Source organism: Amblyomma maculatum, chromosome 6 (genome assembly GCF_055883805.1).
Source record: "Amblyomma maculatum isolate TAMU_Amacu chromosome 6, ASM5588380v1, whole genome shotgun sequence".
Taxonomy (NCBI): domain Eukaryota; kingdom Metazoa; phylum Arthropoda; class Arachnida; order Ixodida; family Ixodidae; genus Amblyomma; species Amblyomma maculatum.
This window is the reverse complement of record NC_139349.1, coordinates 174,390,518-174,406,654: the sequence shown is the minus strand read 5'-3', so window position 1 is coordinate 174,406,654 and position 16,137 is coordinate 174,390,518. Positions and strand designations below refer to the sequence as shown.

The 16,137-nt window shown below is 45.0% G+C and overlaps 2 pseudogenes; one reads left to right on the top strand and one right to left on the bottom strand.

The window, feature by feature from the left end:
- The first annotated feature begins 10,078 nt into the window (after positions 1 to 10,078).
- LOC146187438 (uncharacterized) lies at positions 10,079 to 10,821 on the top strand (annotated as a pseudogene).
- Positions 10,822 to 11,521: 700 nt separating this feature from the next.
- Positions 11,522 to 15,737, bottom strand: LOC146187437 (uncharacterized; annotated as a pseudogene).
- Positions 15,738 to 16,137: the final 400 nt, after the last annotated feature.

Sequence of the window (16,137 nt, the reverse complement as noted above, 5' to 3'; positions counted from 1 at the left end):
TCGAAGAGCCGGGACCGTTGAAGGTCGGAGGCGGCGCGGCGTGTTGCTGCTATAGCACTTCATGGGCCTACTTTTCCTGTCTGGGACCGGTCCGAGCCCATAGTTAGAAGCCCGAGCCCAGCCGAGCCCATGGCTTCAAGTGCCCGCGCCTGGCCGGGCCCACGCTTACATCGAGCAGGCCCGAACCGGGCCCGCGCTTGCGAGACTCCGTCCGGCCTACGACCGGTAAAGTCAGCCAGCACGGACCCCTTAAAGAGACCATGAAATGTCTCAAATGAAGTAAAGCAAATCGGTCGAGAGATAAGTACTCCCTCACCAGTCAAATCCCCGCAAGAATTTTTCAGATAGCTTCATTAATACCGAAGATATAGGCGATTTAAAATGGTGCTCCTCCTTTCCCTCCTTAACGCTCCTAGGCACCAGAAAAAAAAAATTAAACGAAGAAAACAGCTCGGGAACTTCACACTGCCCATGAAACATCATCGGGTTACGCTCGGTTCGCAGACTTCCGGTTATCACGCCTGCTTTCCCGAGCGTCGCCCACGCATTCATCGGTCTCTGCCTTTCCCTTCCCATCTGCGTTTGCATATAGCTTTCAACCTTGTCTCGTGTCTTCCTCGGAATCCGGTTTCTTCAGTTTCTGGACCTCTCGGAATTGTGTGCGGCTGCAGTCGAAACGAGTTCGCGAGTGCATGCCTGCAGGTAGACAGGCTGCTGTCCGCACACATCGGTGACCGCTTCGGAGAAGCAGTTTCATTCATATCCCTGTCCCATTAAGCACAACTTAACGTGCACTCCTACCGAGTACGGATTTCTACAAGATCCCTTTCATCTCTCGCACTACCTGGGTCAGTCTCCGGTGCCAGCAGTTTTGGTACCGTCTTCTGCGGTTTGACTAACGGCGGCCGGCCTCCTCGCGGAGTTGACGCAATAGCATCGACTGTGCATGGATGCTGGCAGACGAGCGTGTGAGTTGCACGCGTGCAAAGATGTCGTCGTCGTTTTTAGCCAGGAGCGCTTTCATGATGGTCGGCGAGAGGAATCTCTTGTAGTGCACAACGAAAGGAATGTACACGTATCATTGGCGAGAGCACGGACTGATGATCGCTACAAAGTTTGGATATCGGATTACAGGTGAGCCCGAATTATTTATCCGCTAATCTTGAGAATTGGGAGAATTTCGCACATGATTTATGAAGTACCAATGCGTAACGTGCACGCATGTTTTATCTCATGTGTACGCATCTCCTGGGCCAGAATCGACGGCGCAAAACATCAGCAAATCAGCTCGGCACATGCAGTTCGGCAGCGCAGGTTGTCACCAATTTCCGCAGCTACACGCAAGAATCGCGCACAGGAGCACGCGAGCGGCTACGCTAGAGAAGCAGCGAAACGGCCGATTCCAAAAACGCTGTCCGCCGTGGTTTCGATGCCAAAAAAACAAGGCCTAGCGACGACCAGGAAGCAGCGTACGACTGGAGCGACTGGAGTGCCGTCAACTGCAGCGCTTGCGGATGACATCTATGCAGTAATAACCTGGCAGAATCCGGTTCTGCACTTAACCGGTGCGAATTTGTGTACTCTCGCGATGAAGCTGAGGGCAGACCTCTTTTGAAGCACGTTCCATTTAATTATCAACACGCCGTACAAATGGTCGATGCTGCAAAGACGAGACGGGACTACAGTATGCAGTTGCTGCGATGTCGGTCAGTACACGAAGGTTGACGTTGCCTATCTTGTGTGCTGCTCCTAAAATATGATCTGAAGCAGAAGTGTGCAATCGGTACGGTGTTCAATCTGACCAGCTCGTGCTCTTTTCGCACTCCGGCGCCGACGCGCGCTTTCTGTCAGACGCCACCACCTTCTCGGTTAACATCGCGAACCGAAGCGCCAAACTCAGGGGTTCACGCATGCAGTGCAAGCAGCACTGGAGCTGACGACGTTTGCAGCTACCGGATGTGTGTCCGTGACGTAGTGGACGCCACGGCTGCAGCCAATGGCAGCCCGTCGTGGCCGGTCACTCTTGGTAGATATGATGTAGGTACTCACGCATAGACTAGTTCCAAATCTCACTGCTACGCGAGAACCGAGCATCCCGCGAACTGCAAAAAAAAAAAAAAAAAAAAAACGCAGTTTTTTTAAATTATAATAAATCGCTGCCTTTGCTGTATGGAGTTGTACTTTGGGGGAACGCTCGGAAGCATTCGTTCTACACATTCAAAACGTGTATCAGTGACCTTTATAGCCATTTCATACCCCCTTTAAAAGACTGTATTACAAATGCTCTTATATGGGCTAGTTTGTTGCTAGATTCGGACGTAGTGGCAGTGCACGAGGAACTGTCCGTCTTCCACGTGCCACTATGTCGGAAGGGAGATTGCAGTAAAGTTAGCAATAATATTGCGTGTGCTAAGCGCTGTAAGTAATTCTCTCTGTTATATACATTTTTTCTCTTGGTGATAATTGTATTTCATGTGTAATTTCTTAGTTTACTACTATATGTTTACATTTGATGCAACCAAGCCATTTCTATCCTGGTCCTGAATGAACTGGTAGTATTGTTAAAATAAATAAATAATACTGCGAAGTGGTTCATAGTAACAAATCAAGATGGGAGAAAAATCTAACAAAACATTCTCACCGGAGAAGGGCGCTGTTAAAATACCGGCAGAATCAAATGCTTGGTCAGTAAAATTTTGGCATGTCATTATATTTAAAGCCATTGTGCTCGATGCACGCTTAAGAGCCATGTGTTTTATATGTAACTCCTTATTATTGATTAGCGACTGGGACAAGTTATTTGCTTAATCACACACAGATAATCACACACACTGCCCTCGGCAACTATGCCAGAGGAACCTGTATGAGTATGGGCAGGAAAATAAAAAAAATCTACATATTCTTGTGAAGCCTTCATGGCTGCACTTCGCATCTTAGTGGAGACGAAAAGCAAAACGTCTTCTTGCTTTACCTCCCTCCATCCGCCTCACTTTCGGCATCGCGATCGTGAAAAGAAAGGGGGATTAGAATCGAGTAAATACGGTACGTTTGGTCACATAAAGGACTGGTTATTAGCGCAACAAAAAGACACTACCAAATAGGCACAAATAGACACACAGGACAGGCGCTGACTCCAACTTCTTTCTCGGAACACCATATACAAACTTCTTCAACATCCAAATGCTACAACAAAGCCAGCAACATATGCATAGCAATTGCATATGCATACCCTACCTAACAACATTTAACAGTCGACCTTCACAACTATACAGGGAGAGAGATGATTCAGTAATACATTTTCAACCAAGTCGTTTTATGCTATGCTATTGCTATGCATATGTTGATGACTCTGTGGGAGCATTTGGATGTTGAAGAAGTTTGTATGTGGTGTTCCGAGAAAGAAGTTGGAGTCAGCGCCTGTCCTGTGTGTCTATTTGTGCCTATTTGTGAGGGTCTTTTTGTTGCGCTATTAACCTTTCCTTTATGTGGCTATGCACCAACTAGCCCAGCAATCAGTTTTAATTAACGGTATGTTTGTTTCATGCATACAGGTGTTTGCTCATTTGTTCCATTGTTGCGCGTTTGTTTCATTTCAGAATCCGGAAAATTAATGAGGATTAAAAGTACAACAACATGAGTGTGATGCTAGGCGTTGTCACATGCTGACACAAATGTGCGCTTTAAATTGGGAAGTAATTGCTGAAACACAGTGGCGTAACTCACCACCCGGAAAATTAAAATCAGCATAATAGATTGAGATTACAACTGGTGATAAAAGAGGGGCTGAGAGAATTAAACACAGGCTATGTAGATAGATCAAGAAGATACCTTTTAGGAATACTAAGCAACCACTATGGTTAGCAGGCTAGGCTACAAATGCTACTTGTTGTGGCGCTTCCTTACGATGCATGTGCACCGAAGTATGTTGATGTCCATACGACAAGTGGAAGCGACAAAATACTTCTAGTGGTGTCTTTAAGCAATAGGCTCCTGATTTAGGGCCGAGCTGGATCATTTAAACAGTGTATTGTTAAGATGGGACAGATGATACGAATGCCAGCAAAAAAAAAAAGAAAAAAAAAAGATACATGGACACTCGAGGTAAACTTTTGGCCAGCATTCATTCCTTCTGCAAATGATCCACCAACATGTTCCCTATTCATCCTTGCGTCAGTAGGCTAAGGCCGCATACACTAGTGGGAGATTAGGCAGGTCCTCCAGCCGCGTGATCATCATCGTCTTGCGCCGATGATGATCATGCGGCTGGACCATGCGCATGATCAAGGGCAAGGACAACGTGGATGTCTTGTGTGCGGGCGGGAGACAGAGACGATTGAACATATTGTGTTGACTTGCCAAGTGCTCATGCCATGTCAGCCTAGCGGGTCAACTTTGCCGCAGGTGCTGGGGTTCACGTCTGGACAGCCGCAAGGAGACGCTGCGGTGGACAGTGATGCGACACAACGAGGTGAGAGGGCTGTGGCTGTGCAGACAACCGAACGACGCCTTGAGAACTGGATAAGGCATACTAGATAAATAGTGTTGGTGGCGTTGCGCCATATGGCGGGACAGACTCCGTCACAGTAGGGAATTGACTTGGCTAGGACCTTTCTGGTCCACTTGGCAAAAAGGGAAGCCTCAGTACTAATCCAATCCAATCAATCCAATCCAGAACAATCACGCTTTTTCCTCTGCCCATAGGTTTCAGTCGCTCTGCTCACCAAGCAAGCATGCTGACTAGAAATAAAGCGAGATACATTTTTAAGCATTTTACGGTATACGTAAAAAGCGCGCGTTTCATTAAATGAGTCAATCGCGTAATCATCGCAATTATAGTAATTCACAAGAAGTGGGCCTCTGGGCCGGCTGTCTCAGTGACAGCGGTGGCCCGCATGATAAACGAGGGGCGCCCGCACAGCGCGACGGCCAACGCCGGCCGCAGTCTCCCTTCTGCGCCCGGGTCACCTGCTTGGCGACGCGGGGCCCGCGTGTAATCCCATTAAAAATAGCACCGCTGAAAGGGGAGCTAGCCTTTTTTTACTCCCGCAGAACGGGCGCACGAATTGCTCTCCATTTCTCCTTTTCTGAACAACGTAAACTTAGGGGCCGACGAGCAGTGTTCGGGACGAGGCAGTTCTTACTGAGAGTTTCGCTTTACTTTGCCAGTTGCATCACCTGCCTGGAAGACAATCTCCGTCTGAAAACTCCCCGAGTTCTGGAGAACATTTCCAAGTCTAAGAGCCATTGCTGTTGTGCTAGTTGGTTTTGGTTCATAATTAAATAGTTTTAAGGCGCAGAAAACAGACAAGACACATAGGTGACAGGACGAAGCGCCATATAGCTTGTCGTCACATGCGCAGGTAGGTCACCTAAAGCTCAGGATGGGGCTTCTTCCTGTCACCTATACTTATGTGTCTTGTCTGTCTTTTGCGCCTTAAAACTATTCAATTATGAACATTTTCAAGGTAGTGCGGTCTTACTGATGACTGCGCAAGGTGAAATATATTTATTTTCTTTATTTCTTTATTTATTATTTACGCTGCAGGCTATAAAAAGGCCCAAAGAAGGAGTGGGATAAAGCAGACACAGATCACCAGCTAACAGCGCTGTGAATGAAGCAACACTGCCCTAGCCCACCTGGACGACGATCTCGAATTAAAACATGCCAAAAAGAAAACATCCGATTACTGGTGGAAGCTGGCTCCTCGCTTTACCATTGCAAAAAAATCGATTCTGTTATAGTTTTAAAGCGCAAAAAAAAAGAAAGAGTTATATATAGAAATATATTAATTAGTCATTTCTAATCTTGTTTGTTGATACCAGGTTTCTAGAGAAATAGAGCGCTGATTATCGATTTCGTCCATTTACACGCTGAGAATATCTGCGCAATGTCAGTCCCCTGTGGAATTGGAATCCTTTCTAAATGCAAGGATGACTGTAATCAATAAACCGCACTCTCTCAGGGGTGGCAAGAGTACGAAGAGAATTCCTCCCGATTAAGTCATTGTCATTGCATTGTGGTGAATGCGAAGAAATTAATTTGGAGATAAAACAATGGCGATTAGGCAGCATTTTTCTGACATCTTGTGGCCCATGCGTGAAACCCTCGCCTTTTTTCAAATTAGCAGTTAGTTGTACCGCTTAATCCAAAGCCAGTGGGGCCCGCTGCGCATCCAGTTAACCGCATAGGGGCATACCCCGTCCCGGGCGCATTGAAGTAGCATCAGGAATGACAGTATCGATGATGCCTCTGTCCTCATTGCTATCTCCAGATGAATTTTTTTTATCGGTATTGTATCCCTTGCGGGGAATGGAAGTATCGAAGGATCGGTATTGAAAATATAATCACAGGTTTGCGATTTTCGACAATGAACAAAAAAAAAAAAGGATTCGGTAAGTTTATGCGCTGCTGTGAGTAATATTTTAGGCTACCAGCACTCGGTGCCACAAAAAAAAAAAAAAAAAAAAAAAAAAAAAAAACTTCAGAAGATAACGGAACAACATTAACAAAATATTAAGATGCCAGTACATTTGCTCTGTCAGTCTTCTTTCATACTACGCTCGTTGTGTGGCAAATAAACGGGGAATACTTTGCGCTTCTCCAGTGAGTTGAGCGGAAAAATGGACGAGGACCCGGGCTCACCGTTCTGGTAGAAATGCCTTCTATATCTCTCTCAAAATCTGCTGCTTGCCGGCTGAAATGAGGGAATTCCGCCCTCATTATCAGACGATCGCAGAGCATTTGCTGCTTTCCGTCTCAGCACAATAAAGATCCCAGCGTCGCACACGCGGCTCAGTGGTGTCATATCCGCCAGCAGCGTCAAATGCATCAGCTGCGGCCTTCTTTTTGTTTGGCCAAGCTAGCAACTCTTCAACAAGTCGTAGTTGATTTTCTTAGCTTCACCTCAAAGATACTCGAATCAAGATTATTGTTCATAAAATGCATATTCATAAAAACATTAAAGGGGCACAGCGCTGCTGAACGGAATGTGGAGCGAATATAGAACCAGAGTACCCGGCTGCGAAGCGGACCGCCGGCAGCCGCCTTTCGATGGTGGCGAAATGGAGAGGCGTTCGTGTGCTGTTGCGATGTCAGTGCACCTTTAAGAGCCCCAAGTGGTCGAAATTACTACTTTGTAGGCGCAATCCGCTTTCATCCCGTGCGCATGCGATGCCGGCACACGCTTTCTTCTACACTCGGTCAGCTCTGCACGGCGGCGCGTGCATGCCCAGTGCAGAAATTACCCTTCTGCTCCTTTCCGTGCCGGGGCGCGCATCTGCTAGGATGCCGCTACACTTCTCTCTGTAGGGAGTGCAGCGGCCGAACACCTGTGGAACGGCTCAGCTGGTTGTTATGGTTACGGCGCATGCGCAGTAGCGGCTGGTGCCACGTCCCGTGCCGCGCGGCGGATGAGCAGGCGGCCATCGCGCTCGGCTCCGAATCATAGTTTCTTACTCTTACCTAGAGGGAAAGCTGTGCTGCCGTCTATGGGAGTTTACATAGAGTTTTTAGACGACCAGTTCAGCCACCATGGGCGCTCAAAGCATCATGTGCCGGAGGGCTACCGAGTGCAGAACTACTACTTTTGGCCACAACTAATGCAAAGATAAACGTTGTTCTACCGTAAATAATGTTCCAAGATTGAATATTGTGACTATAAATTACAAAAAGAGAGAGAAACAGAATGCCAGTGTGAGATTTATCCAATATAAGCGATGGCTCTTTCTCCTATTGGCTTAGTTTTGAGCAGCACAAATACCAATATTTCGCACTTAATAGGCAAACTTTAAAAGGAAAAAATGTTATGAAAATATTTATCGTTGTGCAATCACTTAAGGAAGTTTTTAGCGGCATTTCGGGAAACAGAAACCATTTATTGGCGACGTCTGCTTTTGCGCCTTCGCTACTATGGCTTTTGCGGTCTATGTACGCACCTTCAGATGATGATGATGACGAAAAAGAAACATCGCAGTAAGGCCACTCCACGTAACCGAGAAAAACCGACTGTCCCGCAACAAGTAGCACACCGGCCCATGATTCTTAGCGCGCCCATGGTGGCTGAAGTGCAGCGCCCTCAGCTTTCCCTCTAGGTAGTGTAAGGAACTCTATGCTCCGAATGAACTAGTTGCCATGGTAAAGGTGCATGCACAGTAGCGGCCTTTTAGAGGCACCGGCGAAATGTGCAAACCTATGATCGCGAGCGCCACCACAGGAGCGAATGGCGCTAGCGTCGATGTTTACGAGAATGGGATCACGTGACCCCGCTTACTGCTGCTGGAGCATACGTTTGTGTAAATTCATTCATTTTAAAAGGTAAAAGTCGCGTTATTCGTTTTATATTTGCCTAGAATCAATTCCTGCTATTGAATATGCCTATCGTACGTCATCTTTAGAGCTGCTGCTGTTTTCTGAAGCCGTTGGCACTGCTCGGCGCCTGAATGCCGGACGTAACGCGGCGGAGCCATGCGTGAGCTTTCATTTTTATTCGAAGGACAAGAAGCTGCGAGAAGCTTAGCTGGTCAAACTGTGAATGGGCAAGAAGGCAAGTGCTCATTCGCGTGTCTGCAGTAAACACTTCAAAGAGGAAGAGTTTGTCTATGGAGTTGGTGCTATAGTGTTCCGTGAGTAGTGGTTGAAGGATCGCAGCGGTGTCTGTTTACGTCCGCGCTCCCACCACTTGCAGATGTAACGAAGGTTGACTGTTGACAGGATGGAAAAAACGCTGGCTGATGCACGGAGCAGTGCCGTCCCAGAACCTGCCAGTTCGACGCTTGGATCGCCAGCCATCTGCTCGGCGCTGCCGAAACTGGGTACAGGACGGAGGTAAGCTGAATGTGTTCGTATACTGTAACGTCGATTCCGCTGGTCTTAATTTCGCGCACAGTGCTCCACGAGTAGGATATTTTTATATCGGGGAGTAGTAATTATTGTATTCTGTCTGAATTAGTTATGTTTCTGCTTGCTGCGTCCATTGTATTGCTGAATAGATGTGCACTGCGCTGCGACTACTTAGAAGTGCAATGAATAGATGCCGATCACGTGTCTTCCCCCAAATATGTTCTTCAGCTCTCCTATGGTGCTTTATTAGTGCATATATGCGTATGTATGTGAATGCGCGTGTGTGTGCGTGCATGTGCGTGCGAGTAATTCTTTGTATTTTGTCCCCTATGAAAAAAGCATGACAAGGGTGCATGAGTGCAATTTATAATGGCTTGGATAACCTCCATGTGCATTCATTATTAAAATTGTCGTACTTGGCTGTTAGACTAAATGTTTGAATTTATGCACAAATGAGCTATGCAAGAATGCCATGTCTTAAAGTTAATGAAATGCAAAAACCAGGTACACTGCTCTTCAGAACATTAGTAACGATATCTCTGCTCTGGATTATGTACCACTGTGTGTTTTTTTTTAATGTTTTGCAAGTCAAGAACGTCTTTAAAAAGTAATTAAAGTCTATATTACAGATTAACCGAAGCAAAGATGGAAAATGTAAATTACTTGCATGCAAAGTTATAAATGACTGCTGTATCATTTTCTTTTAGAATTCTGACAGTCTGTAGTGTCATTTGTGAAACGAACTTATATCTCATACAGACATTTGTATTTTCAGAGGACAAGCCACTGGGCGAAATTTTCCTGAAAAAGAAGCCCGACACACTTCCAGCATGAGAACCAGACAGTGAATATAGTATGTCTGAGTCTGGAGATGATGCAGATATCAATGCCAGTCCAGATGACGATAAAGGTATCATTCTCAGATGCATCATTTTTTTTTTATTGTTGATTTGTTGATTTCAAAAATAAATTTGTATTATATGTGCTTCAGATATGCCTACCGACCTTCAGGCCATAGGAAAGGAGATTGGTCTCCAGGAGAACACACTTGATCCCACACAGAAACAACCACTGAGCACATCGAGCATTCAAGGAGAAAAAGATCTGAACGTCTTGATTGGAGTTTCTTGCTTTGAACTCTTCTACAATATATGTGATATTTACACTGACGGCCGCATTTTAATGCATTCAAAAAGCTTTTGCTTGGCAAATGAGGATGCAGTACTATTAACCCTGATAAAGCTGCATCACAACATGTCATTTGCTTTGCTTGGTGTGCTTTTTGGCATTCATCGCACCATAGCACCAGACATTTTCAAGACTAGTGTGGTAATCTTGGCTGCAATTATGAAAAATGCAGTGTTGTGGCCAAGTAAGGAAGCGGTCGTGGATAATTTGACTGTGTAGTTCAAGGAATACTCGAGTGCAAGGGCTGTGCTAGATTGCACAGAAATACCGCTTCAAAGACCGAAGGATATGGAGTCCCAGCTGTTTACGTACAGCTGGTACAAAGGCAAGTAAACAGCTAAGGTTTTAGTCTGTGAGACCCTAGGAGGCCACATTAGTTATGTAAGTGAAGCTTATGGTGGCCGGACATCTGATTCCCACATAACAAAAGAAAGTAGGATACTAGCAAGATATTAGAAAGGTTGCTGACGCCAACTGATAGTGTCATGGTGGATAAAGGATTCCTGATAGATAAGCTTTGCCTCGAGCATCACATCCCACTGGGGCGTCCTCCGTTCCTGCGCAAGAGAAAGCAACTTGATAAACATGCTCGTGTTCATGTTGAGCATGCAATCCAGTGCATGAAAGCCTTTCATATTTTGACATGGAATTTGGGCACTGAGCTTTTCGCTTACATTGATGATATCGTAGAGGTTATTGCTGGAGTTGTGAACCTCTCTAAGCCAATTTTTAGTGATGGCAAGTTTTTGTTGCAGCAGAAAAGTGCAGCAAAATTCATGGGCAATGTGTTATAGCAGTTTCTTTTATAAATGATGTTTCCTAGGGCTGATTTGTTTGCCTCGACCAAGTGATGGACTCTTTTTTTCAAATATTTTTTGAATTGAGTTTGACATTGTGTTTGCTACTGTGTGTATATATTTTTTGCATCTTATTTTGAGAGATTTCATTATATCTCTCAGTTTCTTTATTTGCTCTGTGTATGAAACGGTGGTGTATTATTTGTGTGAACTGAAGCACGTTTTGTAATCTTTTAGAGTTTTCATATTGTTCATGATTTTACTTGGTGCGATTACATGAAAAGTTTGTTCATGTAATGTTCAGTTTGACTCTCATGGCTTTTCTCTACATCAGTGCATATGCAGAGAAGAACAGGACATTAGGTGCACACGCATTTTATCCACAATCTCAGCAGTGGTTTGTAACGCACAAAGAGAACACCAACTCTTTATTGCTCCTTACCTGCAGTGAGCACCTGTTTTCTCACTAATTTATAAGGCAGGGTAGTCCATAGGACTTGAAGAAGTAGATGGCCCTGTCCATAACATCATTAAAAAATGACGCGTTGAACTTTACAGCGTCTTTTGCCTTGATTTTTCTAAGCTTATGAAGCACTTCACTTCAAGCACTCTTGGAGTGCAGCAGTCACATGTTACTAGCCCATCTGGGCTGGTACCAATACATGGGTGCTGGCTTACAATTGCAAGTCCTCATTGCTCAACTTTCAAGTTTCTGCGCAGACTTCCAGTTGGATATGCCTTCCTTGCTGTGCCTCCGAGCAGCGTGCCCCTTAACATAGCAGAAGTCTGCACAGAAATGTCTTTGAGCCCGACCTTTAGAAGAGCTCGCACATAATGTGGGCTCCTCCGTGTCCTGATTGTGTTGACTCGTGTGTATGCTACTGATGCTGTTACCATTCCTTTTCTGTAAATCACCCAATCATGAGCATTTGCTTGGGCTGTTGTTAAATTATGTATTAAGTCAATATCTGAGTTTGTGTATGCTTGCTGGAGGTAGCAGTAAATATCCTCTGCTGAAACTGCTCCTTCTGTGAGAGCCTTCCTGGCAGCTTCCGTGAGTGTAGGTGGCTTTTTTATGCCAGGGATTGCTTGGCTTGCTATGCTTGCTGCAATTCCTTCATGAAGCTCACATAGCTGAACAGTGAAAGACGTATCCTTTGTACTTGCTATGCTGCCAGAACTGTTAACTGACACTGTGTGGGTTTCAGTGCCTGTATGGGCATTCTGACTTCCTAAAATGAAAGGAATAAAAAATCTTAGCATACTTAACAAGAAAAAACAATCTGTGTAAGTTTTGTTTTTATTAAAATCATTCTTGTATGAGGAATCAGAAATTCAAATAACGTACACCAACAATGAGAATGTACTCTGTTAAACTCTTTAGAGGATAAGCTTCTAATTGTTATCATTTGTACACTTCAACTGGCATTTTATGACAAGGCACTAAGTCATGAAGCAGAATATATCCACTTACTGCCCTCACTGTGGCGAAGTGTAGCACTGTTGTATGGCAATTCTTGGAGCAACCTCTTCCGGATATCACCTTCAGGCACCTTGATGTTTTCTTTTTTAGCCTAAAACAAGAAAGGTTCCATCGAATGAATTTCCTGAGCCCACCCCCACAATAGCCTTTCACTACATACAAACACTTTAATCCGTATCGAGATTATGAAAACTAAACTTACTTTGAATTCATAATTAAAAGAAGTAGTCAGATCAAATTATGCGCTTGAGTTTCCGCTACAGCTTGTATGTTCAGAAACCGAAGTTTGCACTGAAAAAAAAAAAAACAAGAGTGTATTTTTTGTACACGTGTACCAGTAGCAATTGCCAGGGCTATGCTAAGACAATATTTTGATGCCTTAACCTCCCCACCAAATTGACTTGTCCTTACCTTTTTGGTGCAATGCAGGTACACTATGTTTCTCGGGCATATTTACCTTTCACAGTAGCCCTCTGGTCTTTTCCCCATTGCTGAGGTAAATCAGTGGAACACACGAGGTCAAAGGTCTCTGTGTCGTGAATGTGCACCAGGAGAGCTACCATGTGTTTGCACTTGTGCTCGCTGCAAAATAAAAAAAAGCAAAGTAAACAACTTGTATTCTCAGAAGTAAGACACGCATATACAGATAAACCTGAAAATTTTGCCTAATACATCTTAAAAATATTCCCTTTTGTATTAGCAGCAGATACAAATTGGATATTTAATATTATTTACTTTGAAATATCCATCATGGTTAAACAAGTATGCAGAAGAAATACTGTGACAGTGATACCACTTTTAATGAGCCATTGCTGGGACTCATACTCTGCAGGTGCAAGATGCAGCAGTCACTGTCCTTCCTTTTGTTTCGATCTTCAGCTCGTGAGGTTCTTTGTTGACAGCAAAGGTCTGAAGGACAAGGCCATCAAGTGTGACCTCATCGTCTTTGTAAATCTTCACGCTGCAGACCACGATGTGCTTTGCCTCGTACACGCCTCCCCTTCTATTAAAAGCCTTGAAGTCTCAAACTTCTTCTCAATAAACTCTCCCCTTCTATTAAAAGCCTGGAGGTCTCAAACTTCTTCTCAATAAACTCGTTAATACTTGACAATGGAAGTTTCACTGAAACAAAGTAAAATATTCTGTAGAGTAACATACAAAAATAACACGCAGCGGTACGCAGATGAGTCGCTTTAAGGAGCTTCAGCAGTACTGAAGATATTTCGAACATTAAAAACAAAAACGAGCTGGAGCATTGCATGTTTTGGTTTGTGCAGTGAACGGTCTACAAAACTACTCTGCTTCGGGTAAACATCCACATGAAGCCCGAGCAATCAGCGTATTCAGCACGCAAACATTCGTTGCCTGAAACGCACCTCCGCACATTTGCATTTAAGGACTTCTCTGCGTCATGTTTAGCGCTCACTTTGCCTATAGTCTAACAAGGTGAAGGAGCCGCCGAACGACGCCGCTTCCGCTGACATCAACCGAAGGCGCGCTGCGCGAGATTGAGCAGTGGTGACAAAGGTATCTTTAATATTAGAGTATCAATGATCGCTTACCTCTGACTGGTGGTGTGCTAGCCTTCGTGCTCTCCGTAACGACGCAAATAACGCTGGTCGGTGCACGCCGTCGTCGTCGGTAGCTAAAACTCGTTGGTCATCAACAACTCACTGATTCGGTGAGGTATTTGTTGCTGAATAAGTAAGCCTGTTACATCAAGTAAGCTAAATAGGCCCAAGCGAAGTGTACAATAAACAAATAACTAAATATAGCTCTATCAAACTCCCTGAAAAAGCATCGCACTGCGGCTACTCCTCGCGGTATCCCACTTAGTACGTCAGCCGGGCGCTGCCGAGAGGTGGCGCCACGGTATGTCCTCGCACCCAATAGCTCTAGCTATGCTAAGCTTTCGCTACAGTATCTTGTCCGCTCCTGCTGATAGGCTTTCTTCATTTGCCTGTAGCACGTACGGTCTAATCGCGCGAATCTTCCGATGAGATGGTTTGAGCAAATTCGGTCACTTAGTCGCGGTAAGTAAAAACTGTGATGGCATAGTACGTCGTACTTAATAAAACGGTCAGCTATTAAATTTTTGTTTTTTGTTTCCTTCGAAGTGCTAAGGGCAGAATGTTAGAAATGAAGCGAGTTGAAGTACAGTGCTGACGAAATATCCACAGTCAAGGAAGTTGCATGCTTCCTTAGCACAGCGGAAGGCCAGAGGAAATCGGGCTGCAGCAAAACATAAAAAAAAAATAATAATAAAAAAATGATAAGCTGCAGAGAAAATTTACGGTTTATTTCTTTGTAGCCAAATACTATCAAATCGGTTTCGCATGGAAAAAATATTTGAAGAAGGTATTTTTCTAGCTTGCTAACGGAAGTGATTATTTGAACTTAACGTAGAAGTCTATGCACGGCAAACTCACTCTTAGAAAGTTAATAAACTGAATTACTATACGTGTTTTATTGAAATTATGTGATTGTATCTATATTATTATTTGCTGCTCAGAAGGCTATGGCATTAGGTTAGTATTGGTTTCATAAAGCAGTATCAATTCCAGATACAATTTTCCTGCCTTCAACAGAACGAGAAAGGGCAAAGTGAATTGAAGACGTTCGGGTGAACTCGCGCAAATAATGTCGTCGCAGTTGACTTCCATCACGCGTCTACGCTCGAATCATTGCGGTCCATCAATGAACTCGGAGGTATACCAGTGCATACAGTTGTCACGCTGGGCGAGAAGTCTTCTTACGGTGTCATCTACGATGTCGACGAGGCTATCACGAAAGATGATCTGCCCATACTCGTGGAGCCAGCAAAACAATGGTCCGTGATTCTTCGGGTGTCACGACTTGGAAATTTTCGCTGTGTGAAGATCACCTTCAAAGGCGACAGCCTGCCGTCACATGTGATGGTAGGTCACTCTCGTCATGCTGTTCGGCCATTCATACCAAAGCCCCTGCAATGTCAGAAATGTATGAAACTGGGTCATGTTAGCGGAATCTGCAGCAACAAGAGGGTGTGCTCCCGTATTTGCTGAACGTCATGACTCTGAGTCATGTACCGCACAGGTTTTGAGGTGTTCAAACTGCAACGGTCCCCATGACGGCTAGTCTAGAGATTGCCCGCGGATAAAACATGAGCGGGCAAAATGGTCCGAGACAATTCACGTACCGCGAAGCCACTGCGATTATTCGCATAAGACGTGCCCGACGCAAGGGAAATTCCATAAAGGCCGCTGCCACCGACAGCCGCGTAAAAGCGCAGCTGGCGCCTCCATCTTCACTCCCCTCCAATTCCACCTCGTCCTAGTGTTACCCGTGCGCGCTACAGACAATACAGATCAGAAGGCGTCAGGGTGGGATTCTTGGCCAGCGCTTCCAATATTAAATCCTCCTGAGGCACCTCGACGTAAGCTCCCGTCATCGAGCAAATCCACTACTCCGGATGGGCTCTTGGAGCATGATCGCCAAAGACTCGTGATCTTAAGGACGGTGGTCAACGCTATTTGGCTTCTACTAGAGGCTCTGCAATCCTGAACTGCTCGAAGTACCTTAGCCGTGCTAGACTCCCTCGATACAGCACTTCAGGATCTTTAAACTGCAATGGTTGGCCAACTTCCTACGTTTCATGGGAAAGTCAGAAGCGCCGCGCTCTTCCAGTAGAACGCAATAGGCCTGAAGTCCCGAACCTGTTTCCGGCCACACGTCTTAACAAACTACTTCTGGTCATCTGCGAGCCTAACTTAACTCAAGCAATTAGGCTATCGGGGTACGAATCTTTTGCTGCCCAGTGCCACCTCATAATGAAAATCAGTGTGCATGTT